Genomic DNA, 12,063 nt, shown 5'->3' on the forward strand with positions numbered 1-12,063 from the left:
AAATGCGCAACGAATCGTATTAAATTTATATGAAATCTGCACAAAATAAATGCAGTTTGCAGTTGAACTACAAAAATAGATTTAAAAAAAATATTTTCTGTGTATAGCAATTGATGAGTTCTTAAGTGACAAATTAAGATGAAACACGTTGCTGCTAAATGTGCTCCTTCCTATGCTTTTATGTACACAATCGTTCTATGACTAATCCAGCCGTTTTGTTAAAAAGTATGATTATTCAAATAAAATCATCCAAAATAGATTCTAGGCTATCCAAATGAATTATTTTGTTGGACTTCAAATTAAATGCTCCTCATCATAAAATCGCAAAAAAGTGATCGATATGTAAGGAGTATTTAAAAACAGTTGTACAAAATAATGGACTTTACCAAAAAAAAAAACTTTCTACGAGCACCGCTTGAAACATTCCTTAGTGCACTCGCTTAATCGAAGCTTTAATCCACCACACTTTCCCAGTGTTTTCTTAGAATCGGGGAACAAAGCGAATCAAACGTCTAAGTTCACCGCAAGGGTTTCGACAAAAATGTACATAACGGCAAAACAGGCACACAGCAGCAGCAGCAGCAGCGGCGACCGTCAGAATGGTGGTGGCACGGCTAAACGAAAGAAAAGAGAGAAGAAAAAAAAACCATTCCAAACAACCGCATGAAGTTTGAATACGGCCAAACAGCAAGTTGCAGCCGAGCCAGTGATCGTAAGGAATATATATATCGAAACAGCGAAACGTAGCAAGAAAAGAGACGCGAGAGCATTGTAAGGAAAAGAAGCAAACAATGATAGAGAGCGAGAGAGTGGCAGCTCTTAGGGAATGATCTTCTTGTTTACTGAACCACCACGACATCATCCACCAACACACAATTATCATCCATCGCCGGCATACATTTTTAGTTGTTAAATCTTTTTCCTCACATTTTTTGTTGTATTTCAAACCGTCGACGTGCTTGGTCGCGCCGTAAAGCACCGTTCGTTGCTGTGTGTTGCCAACTGTGCCTTGGTGTAGGTGCATACTGCGTAGTGTAAACATGAACATTATAAGCATATAAGCATAAACCTCACTGTTTCTTCTGTGGATGCTCTCTCTCGTTTAAGGCTACAATCGCTACCATATTTTTATATTACCAGTTTTGATCGTACTGCTTGTAGGGAAGATCATTTAACCTCGATCGATAGCGACTCCTTTCGTGAATGGTGAAATGTGTTGTCGTCAAGGCAGTTCCTGTCTCTAGCCTCATCCTTGTGAAGAGGATTCTTTACTGCCCTGCTGCAGTCCTTTGGATTTTACTGTTTTAAAGTAACAATTTCATAGTAGTTCGAAACGTTGGCGTGTTTTAGTTGTTTTACATTTCGTTCTTAATGATATCTTAACGAACTGTTGTAATATAGAACCCGTCGATAACACAATATGTTTGACAAAAATTCTTATACGCGCTCATCAGCGATGTCAATGGGTCATGCTAGACTAATTCTAAAATAATTGATTCTGCGTAAAACCAAACTTTGAAAAGAACTTTTTTTTATCACTTTCTAGTCTTTGTCGACTATATTGCATTAATTTTCGCAAGCTTTTATATATTTTGTTGTATCTTGCCTATGTGAGGTTTCGCAAAGGACTAATCTTTGTTACAATATTGGAAGATGTTTCGAGGTTCTAAGAAAGTTGATTATAACTGCTATTTGTTGTGAGTCCTTATGCTTGGGGCTGAGTTATTACGGTGCCCTCGAATTGAAGTGGGAGAGTTGGAGTCGTTTATGAATCCTATTCAAATTGAACTGTAATATGTTGAGGAAGGAATCTTTCCGACCTTTTGAAATTTGATTGCAAACTTTCAATACCTATACGATACTGTTCAAAGTTTGGTTTTTGTTCTTTTTTTTTTGTGTTACAATTTTACGCCGGTTATCCGAATGTCAGATTACTCGAGCATCTCGGAAATGACAGTTCTAAAAATGATTTGACATATTTTTTGCAAAACTGATCACAATAAAAAATGAAGGGTTCAACAATGAATGATGCAATATGATCAGGCTCGAACAAAAAGTACATATTTCTTTTGCTACAATGGTCCACAAAGTAAATTTACACCTTGGACTTCAAAAGCACACAAAATTTTAGAAAATATTTATCACCAAAGAAAAATGTTTCAATTATCCGTGTTATCAACTTATCTGGACAGGGTAGAGTTTCGAGGAGCAGGGATAATCGGCGTTTCACTGCATAAAGCTTTTAGTGTGTCAGTAGTTTTGAGGGGAATAGACTAGTGTTGGGTGAATCTGATTCAGATTCAAGAATCTTTAAACTGAGTAAATAATTATGATTTTCTATTCTGAAGATTCATGAATCCTTATTGATACATGAATCCTAGCAGTTTCCGGACAGCCCGATGTTTTATTTGGTAGCCGTCCCGGTCTAATACAAAATAAACGGGAATCAATTCCAACATCATCATCCAACTTTATTCTATTATTCCAACAAAATCCACCTCGCCACCTTTCTAAATCAGATTCATTTGAATTTATGAGAATTTATTAATATTTGACGATTCGGCTTATGATTGGAATGACTTTTCACTGAAGATTCATATGAATGACTCTTGTCAAAAAATTTAATTGACGCAACACTAGAATAGACATAAAGTATATATAAGCTCATAAAACAATCCGGTGCTGTATGTGATAAACGAAGCCGGTCCACACGACAGGACCGGGTTTCAAATCACATCTGGAACGTCCCCCCTAGCAAGGATTGATTATTCGGCTACGTGATAAAAATAATTCTAGTAAGTCAGAAATGGCCAGCATGACCTTAGTGGTCGTTAAACCAAGAACAAGAAGGCTCATAAAATAAACAAACAGTCGATTCCAGCTTACAAAAGGTCCTGAAAATGTTCCCACTTTCGGATTCCAGATCTTCTTATTCGGTGTCAGTACAATTTCAAGAGGCTTTGTTCTGCTATATCTGGCTTTCCTTGATTTAACAGGCGTAGTATGGGGATACGGTCCGGATGGGATTTGATGCCCAGTCGTGTAAATCCGTTACCATCTGCACAACCGACATTTCATTGCTTTTACCGTTCCATTTCTCGAGGTTGCAGAAATTCTAAGTTAACTCGAACAGCAATTAAACTTAGAACTCGAAAAATTTAATGTTATTTAATATATCTGTATATTTAAATTGGTTATAAAGTATGGGTATAGGAAGACTACTGCCAAGCAGTGGTATTATCTATAGTTTGCTCATTAAAAGGCGGCAAAAGGGAACAACTAGCGAGCGGCATGTTTGGCGTCAGAAAGGATCGACGTATAATATGGTCCGGTTTTTGTGACCGGATATATTTATTTTCACAGTTTCTATGCTCGCAGGCTGACGGGCGTGCTTTTGCCAAAAATACGCAACCCAATCGGATAGATCCTTTGCGGCTCCAATTTGGTTCAGTTTTGTCGTACTTCACCTTTTACCACCGTAATAACGTGTGGTATCTAGTGTTCCCGAAATTCGAGAAGTTGGAGGGCTGATGCGCAATGCGCAACAGCGCACTTCGACGTCACGGGTAGCCTTCGAAAACGTTCGTTCCGATACGACCTTTTTGAACAGTTGTGGTCGAGCTTTTTACTACCAATGCGTGCATGTTACATGGTGGACGTTCAAATCGGCACGAACACCACGTACGTGTTCTTCCCATTAAGCGCCATCTATTGGTTTGGTACTACAAAGTTAGATAGATATTTGTAAAAGTGTTTGCCCAAACCTTATAGTCCTTTCTACATCTTATGAGCATTAATGAATAGATGTGTATAAAGGAAAAGTTATCGAATATTGGATGAAAGATTATTAGCTTTATTAAATACATCCATCAAATCTTACCTCTCGTATACAGCTTTGATTGGTAATGGCATGGTCTGTTACAACACCTTGTGACCGTTCTAGGTTTTAATTGAATGCTTGGATAAGGTCTAAATCGACAATGGTTGGTAGAGCAAAAGTGGCTTTGTTGGATTGATTATGTTATTGTATTGTAAGGAAATGCTATTGTTTGTTCATGAATTCGAACACTGACATGGATACGAGCTTTGCATTTCATCTTTTCCATGTGCACAAGTGCGTGATAGGTGTAGATGGAGTTTTTTTCTTCTTACCCAAAACGAGAGTTAATGAGAGTGACAGCCGATGGAGTCGAAGAAGCGTTTCGTTTAACTGTCTTCTTCTCATAATGCGTGTATCGGTAACGAAACACATAAGTCAGCCAATCAGCAGGAGAAATGTGCTTTGCCGAAGCGTGGAAGCGAAAAGCAATCCGCTTGGAAGAGATGTGTGCTCCATCGCCTCGACGGTACATTCACACGTGACGAAAGCTGAGGTATAAGTTTTGCTTTCATTTTAACGTTTGCAACGAAGGTAAGATTCACGAAAAGCTCACCCGAGGGCGGGTGGAGATTCCTTTCGACGTGTTTTTTTTGTTTGTTTTTTTTTTAGTGTGAAGCTCGACCGATACGACGACGACCAACATGACGTGAAGTCGTCGCTGAAGTAAACCGTGCTCCCGTGCTGTGGCCCCGGGGTTGTGTTTCTTCCTGCGGTGAGAAAGCTGCAGAATGAATGAAATGGATTTTTTTTTGTTGTTGCTTAAGTCGAAGAAATGAGATCATCGTGCGAGCCTTAGTCTCGCACGGACGGAAGTGAAAGAGCTCGGTTGTGTGCTCATTGTTGGCGTTGGTTGGGGGAAGATTCGTTCAGTGTTTTTTACCATTTCATCCCAGTTGCCGCTTGTTGCACGATGGAAAGTGTTGCTATACTTGTGTATGTTACAATTACTTCCGGTTGATACGTTGATGAGAAGGTACTTCTAAACTCTATCCTACTGCTTCAAGAAAGAAAAAAAACACGGTAAAACCAATTTAAGTACAATAAACCTTGCTACAATTATTTTTTTGTGAGATGATCTAATGTGTTTTAAAATTCACTAAATACTGTTCCACGGTATTACTGTTGATAGTTTGCTCGTAAGGAGTTGCATTTAAATACCTGATACACCAGTTCGGTGATACCCCAAACCAAAGCTTCGACACAAAAAGGCCACCGGGGTAAAGTGTCGTTCACCGATTTGAAGATTGTCGTACAAATCCAATATCGATTGGGAAGCAGCACAAGTGTGGGAACGGAACAAGGTTCTTGTCACTGGCACTGTTACTCCGCTGTACATTAGGTTCAATATTATGCTTTATCCTAACAATTAAATATACAACGTATGATAAGAAACTGTTGGGGTTTATTTTCATTAACTTTTTCAAACTGTAATAAAAAGAGAAAAATATTTTGCTTTTTTTTGAAAACTACAAATGAATTCATTAAATAGAGCAATTGAGCTTACACCAACACCAGATTAATTTGGATAATTTTCACCCCTCTGTTGCCCGCTTATTGATGTATGGGTGACTTTGGTCGCTTGTGTTAGAAAAACAAGTGGGTATTTTTGAAGTTTTCCTGTGCAATGTGTGTCCCCTATTTATAAATCCTGCCATCCCGACTGTGCCGGTGTTTCCTGGGCTTTTCAGTCTGGTTCCCTTCGAAATCCTGCTTCGAACAACGTACCGAAGCACTGCTGTATAGGCTACATATGGTCTGCGATACACGATGAAAGGCTGTGGTGTGGAGTCACTTTGTGGCATTACTTCTTCGCCTGTGCCACGACCGTACTAACACATCGAGAGGGATTAGCAACGTTTTTCAGCTCAAACACAGCTCGTTTTCACCCCTCTGGGAAGACAGAATGGAAAGTAGTGGCCCGGCATGGGTGTACGTTTGCAACGTTACCGGAAGGGAATTTTCACTCTCCCATCTGTCTCGTGCTCAGTTTTCTTGATCACTTTTCTCTCGCTATATGTAGACAAACGGTGGGTTATATTGCAGGTTATAGGTAAAGTGGGTAAAAGAAAAGTAATTCATCTAAAGCTGTGCTAGTAAAATAGACGATAAAACATATAGGTACTTCATACAAATGTGTCTCTCTGTAATGGATAAAATATAAATATCGTTCAAAAAGAAATGATGTCCGCATTATAATTACGAGTGAGCTTGTCGATATGAAATTTCGGTTACCTGTTTAGCATCTAAAAAGAAGTTGAGTAAACAATTTTTATGTAAAAATCCGTATTCGTAATTTTAACTACTATCAAATTTATGAGTTTCGCATAAAAAGAGCAAAATTATAATCTAAACAGTGTATAGTAATCTGCAGTACTTGCTATAGTAACGTTGGCATTTTATTACAAGAAAGGTACAAGTGTTTTCTGTTGATTTCGTCAAGTTGTCATATACTTTTACAACTGTACTAGTAATGAAACACTATCACAAAAATATGAAATAAAACCTAATATGTTACAATTTTGTATCGAAACCTTTAAAATCGATTGAGTGTTAACATTGAGTGAAATATTATATTTTTGTAATATAACCTGTAGCTTCTACGGTTTTGTATACTGTGAATTGAAAATTTCATCAAATCGTCAGAAATAAACTTTTCTCAATAAAACATCAACTTTTCCTGATTGCTAATATGCATTTTTTAATTCTTAAAAAATTGTTCAAATTTTGTTATTTTGGCTTTGATTCCTTCATTATCAATACTTGTCATTAACGTTTCATGTTCTCATGCTTTGGTTTTGAGTTTTTCTGCATTGAAAATGGTTGGCTTGGGAGGAGATGTACGTTAATTACGTGCTCAGCCGAAAAAAAACTCCATCCAACCAAGAGGTAAGTGAGTGGAGACTGTTCGTCAGTACTTTCAAATTATTCTATCGCTTATGGGCATCTAAACGCTGGGGGAAAAGATTTAAACTGCACATAGATATCAAGAGCAGTATGATCACTACTTTCGGGAAATCCGTAAAACTGTATATTGTGTTATAATAATATTGCATATTATTGTATATGTATATTGCTTAAGTATTAAAGTAGTTTATCAATGAACAGCAGTATGAGCTCACACAATATCATAACAACTAAAGAACAGCTTTTTTTGTTTTGCTAAATGAATTATTTAAAAGAATTTTTTTCCCACACTATTTGAACATCCTCAAGATAATACTACTTACTTTTTAGTGCCACAGTAAACTATTATTCGATTGATAATAATTCGATATTAGGTAGTAGGTATTATATTTTCCGTATCTTTTCACGCTGAAAACTAAGTGATCACGTTTTTAAACTCACAGAGTGGTGCCCTCTGCCGATACACAATACGTATAAAATACGCACGAAACTGCTAACAGGGTCAGGCAAGCGAAAGCATCATGATGCAAGAAAGAGATCGTTTAGGAGATAGTTTGTAAGTGTGAGCGAATAGGAGGGTGCACAGGGATAGCAGGCGTATGCAGCTGCTTTCGTCACAGTTCACATCGCTCTTTGGATGCTTCCCTGTTTCCGCCTAGGGAAGAAGCACAAACAAAACCCTACGTGTCGTACATACCGGTCGCCTTTCGATTGGGTACCCGCGTACATCTTCCGGGACTGTTCTTTGCGATGGCTGTCTGGTGGTCTTCGTAGTCAAGTTGGAATTAACTATGGGTGAAGAGAGCGACCGAATCGAACGAGCGTCGAATGGCGGTCAATGAACATTTTCAGTTATCCATTCCATTTGTACCTTCGCAAAGACAAAGCCTGGCCTGGCCGGTCGTGCTGGGGTCAATCGATGTCCGGTTTTGGATAGGCAGCGTAATGTGAATAGGAGCCAACGCATAACGCAAGTTTTGTCTTTACTGAATTCGAGACATACCTCGCGAAAAGGGTATGACCCCGCTTAAGCACACCAATTTGCGCGGTCTCCAGATAGGACTTGCTAAGCTACATAGGACCTATCTATACTACGATTTGCATAATATACAAAAACAAGAGTAGTGGACTAGTTTATGTGACGTCTTATTCTTGTACAGGTAGTATACCGGGGCGGCCTGATGGTGCATTTGATAAACAGCGCAAATCCACACGGCCGGACCGGGTTCAAATCCCATCCGGACCGTCCCCCCCGTAGCAAGGACTGACTATCCGGCTACGTGGTAAAAATAAGTCTAGTAAGCCAGAAATGGCCGGCGTGACCTGTAAGGTCGTTAAAAGCCAAGAAGAGAGAGAGAGTAGTATACCGTGTCTGGAATACGCGGATTTTTCAGTTTAAAATTCAATTAAATTTACAAAAAATCGTGTTAACGGCTGTAGTATAACACCAAATAGATGGATAATACATACTAAGTTGATTTTTTCCGGTATGCATGGAAATTCGATTGTACTTCGGGAATACTGCAATATTCTAATATCTGTCGATAAAAACTGTTCCCTCGAACTGGCATTTAGATTGGTTATTTGGTTGCAGGATTCTTTCATGCCGGCCCGGTGGTGCATGTAATAAACGGCGCTGGTCCACACGGCAGGACCGGGTTCAAATCCCATCCGGACCGTCCCCCCGTAGCAAGGACTGATTATCCGGCTACGTGGTAAAAATAAGTCTAGTAAGTCAGGAATGGCCGGCGTGACCTGTAAGGTCTTTTTAAAGCCAAGAAAAAGAATTCTTTCATGCAGATTTTTCACTCAAGCAAGACTAAAAAGGAGATCCTTGAGATATTCGGTACCTCTTATACACGGCTTTCAAAATACAACTTTATTTTATAGCTCAATATTTAAAACTAATTAAAAATTTTGATAATCGTAGATAATACCTTTTAATTCAATCAATTATTCGTTAAATAATCTTTGTTCCTCCAAAATGTCGAATACATTACCAGCAAAGGAGGAATTTGATTCTACAACTGTCAAATTACACCGAGGTTCGACATATACAGAAATTCGAGATACGTGGTTTTTTTAAGATCTTTGCGTTCCGTTATAATACTGTTATGTTATGAACTAATTTTTATTTCTTAACAATTTTCCTCTTGAGAAAAATTGGCATTAGCTAATAACAATACTCGTACAAAATACTCTCATAGTTTATTAGATCATGGTAGCAAAGAAAACCTTTTCCAAAATTACAGAGATACTGAGGGTGTCTAAAAGCAAGATTTACCTTGCCTGATACTGTCGTACTAGTGTTGTTCATCAAAAGCCGTCATTTGTAGTCGCTTATGTTGTTCCATCAACTAAAATATCATATAACTTCTATCCTATATATTATAATAACAAGTTAGTACAACAAGTTATATAAAAGTGTGCTAATCAATATAATGAAACTACGTACGTTTCTTGCTTTATTCCATGCACTCGACTCTAAAGATATTTGTATTATTCATTAATAGAAGCATAACTTACAGGCTATGCAATTTGTTTGGAAAAAGTCGATTGAATATGGTGCTTGAGGAACAGATTAATGCTTTGGAATGAGTAAATTGTGCAAGAATCGGTGGTGAAAAAGAGAAGAATTACCAGAAGTAACATAGAAAGAAGCAGAAGAAACCACAGAAATGCATCTGTCATTATTTTGGTTGTGTTTCGTTGTTCATTTTCTCGTTCCAATTGGATTTTTATAACGTTTTGTATGCTTATTGCGAGCGAGAACGCTTTCGTGGTGCAACACGGTTAATGCATGCCACGGTCTGCGTTAGTTTTCCTGTTGCATCGGGCAGCTGTGTTGAAGCATGTGTGCGTTAGCATGCCCAACTGTGTTGTTCCTGCTGTTGGTTTCAAAAGTCTCGCACGTGTGCATTAATGTGCGACAGTGAACAGGGGTCGTAAATGTATATGAGAACGATGACGATGTGTGGCGGGCTACGAAAGAGGCAGGTATAGGATCAACCGGAGGAGAAGGATAACAGGGAATCTTCTCGTTGTCCAGTGATTTAGAAGTGATGTGCCTGTGTTTTCGGGCACATTTTGCCGGTGGGCTACCCTTTTACCAACCATTCAACCAGTTCGAGATATTTTATCCCACTTGCGTATTTGTTTCTTCGTGGTGCTTCGGTGAGGTGGCTAGCTTAGCCTCTCGCATTCTGAAAAAGGTTGTCCGTACTAATACCACTGCAAACATGAGCATTGGGCTGTGTATGGTACAGATGACAGATGAATTATTCCAAAAAAATATGTACATGCTTTACGAAAGTCGTTAAACGTTTCGCTTATAATACTGTTCTTATTTAAATCTTACTTAGTATAATAAAATTGTGCAAGCTAATTATTCTAATTACGACAAGTAATTTAATATTTTATTTAAACTAAGGATCGATAATCCATCTAGTGAAGGACTTCAACGGATTATGGGATGCTTTATGTTTTTATTATTGGGAAGCATTGGACAAACAATTTTTTATGTAACGCCAATCGCTGATCGTTCAAAACAAGCGCATGATCATTTTTCAAGGTCATGTAATTGGAAGTTCACTTTTAATTCTGCATTGCCTACTTCATTAGTTTTATAAAAAATGAATTTAATATATGTAATCAGAATTTTGTCACAGAATCAGAATTTTGATGTAAGAATATCATAAGTACGCAATCTAATACGTACTATTTGTTTTGGATCTAGTTGATGTAACTTAACAATGATAGTGATTGAGAGAGCATAGTAAATAGTTCCTTGAAGATTCTACTTATGTAGAACGTATAGTCAAACATTTTCTACTCATAGCAGAAAGTAAGATTCTGTACTGATGCTTAAGTACAACGTCACACGAAGTAAAGTATCAAATCAAACAACATAGAATCGACGTACAGATTTATTAGTTATTGCTTATTAATATTGATACAGGATTTTCCAAGAGCAAGTGGTAATGTTGGGTTGATTTCTGAAATAATTTGAAGATTAATTGGAACATTTAAAAGTAGATATGAAATCTCTTAAGGGGCGTCAAGGCGGTGTATCTGATAAACGATTCCACACGACAGGACCTGGTATCAAATCCCTTTCAGACCGTCCCCTATAACAAGGACTGACTATCCGACTACGTGGTAAAAATAAGTCTAGTAAGCCAGAAATGGCCGGCATTGTTGTTAAGCCAAGAAGAAGAAGAAGAAATCTTTTACACATGGCAGATCCTGTCATACGGTTTTGTATAGAATCAGATTTTTCTTTCCTTCACTTCTATTAGAAAAGAAAGAGCAAGATCATGCACAGGACTGATTATTAGACTAATCTGTCACTTTCTTAGATTAACCAAGACCTTCAAAAATCAATCAAAGCTTGTAAAGTTTAAAATAAAAAAGCATCTTTATTTTCTACTTTTGTATCTTTTCTGTTCTGTTCTGTTCTGTAAATGAATGGAAACATTTGTGAGTTTAACAACAGCTGTTCTGCTAAGTTTGATTGTCTGAGGAACTTTTCAAAAAATATAAAAACATCACTAAAAAATTTATTAATTCAAAATTTTATAGTATTACAGACAAATTATAGTACTTTTAGCTGATGTTTCTTTTAAAAAAACATAAAATTTTTCATTCCATTAGCGAATTTAACATGAAACAGAGGAGCCAAGGATTATGATTGCCTTATATAACTGATAACAGTTTTTCGTAAATGAGGATTTTCAAAACGATCGGTCTGATTAAAACTAACGCATTGACTAATTAATCCAGACGGTCGCTATTGTCAAGAGCGTTCGGTTCGAATGCATTTTTCGTTTTTGTTTTAGAATTAATCACACGAAGGTTGTGCTAAGATGGTACAAGTGCAGAAAACATGACTACATTACGCCAAAGAAATGACGCCTGTACATGAATTCGATTGAGTGAGCGTGGCATCAACCGCAACCAAAGACGACACCAAACACGAAAAGGAATAACAAAACATAAAGAACCGGGCAGCACTTCGGATCGGAACGAGATAAGGCGCGTTTAGGAGAATAAAATAGGCGTTAAATAAATTGTAACGCGTCGTAGTGGTAATATTGATAACGGCCGAATCAGACACCGGTTGGATGGGCCGGTGTAGCTTCTCGCTGGCACGGGAATGCAAAGAGACGCTTTATCCAGTTGGAAAGTGTTTGCTGCTGACTGGGCATAGCATACCATCTCCCAGCAGCAGCGCGTAAAACCGAAACAGTATGACCCCGCGCGTCGCCACAATCTCATTA

General features: G+C 37.9%; 1 protein-coding gene across 2 annotated transcripts in view; it reads left to right on the plus strand.

The window, feature by feature from the left end:
* LOC125767749 (neurogenic protein mastermind) overlaps positions 1–12,063 on the plus strand; it is a 68,944-nt gene that overhangs the window by 2,945 nt on the left and 53,936 nt on the right. The gene's annotated exons all lie outside the window — the stretch shown is intronic.

Source organism: Anopheles funestus, chromosome 3RL, assembly GCF_943734845.2.
Source record: "Anopheles funestus chromosome 3RL, idAnoFuneDA-416_04, whole genome shotgun sequence".
Taxonomy (NCBI): Eukaryota; Metazoa; Arthropoda; class Insecta; order Diptera; family Culicidae; genus Anopheles; species Anopheles funestus.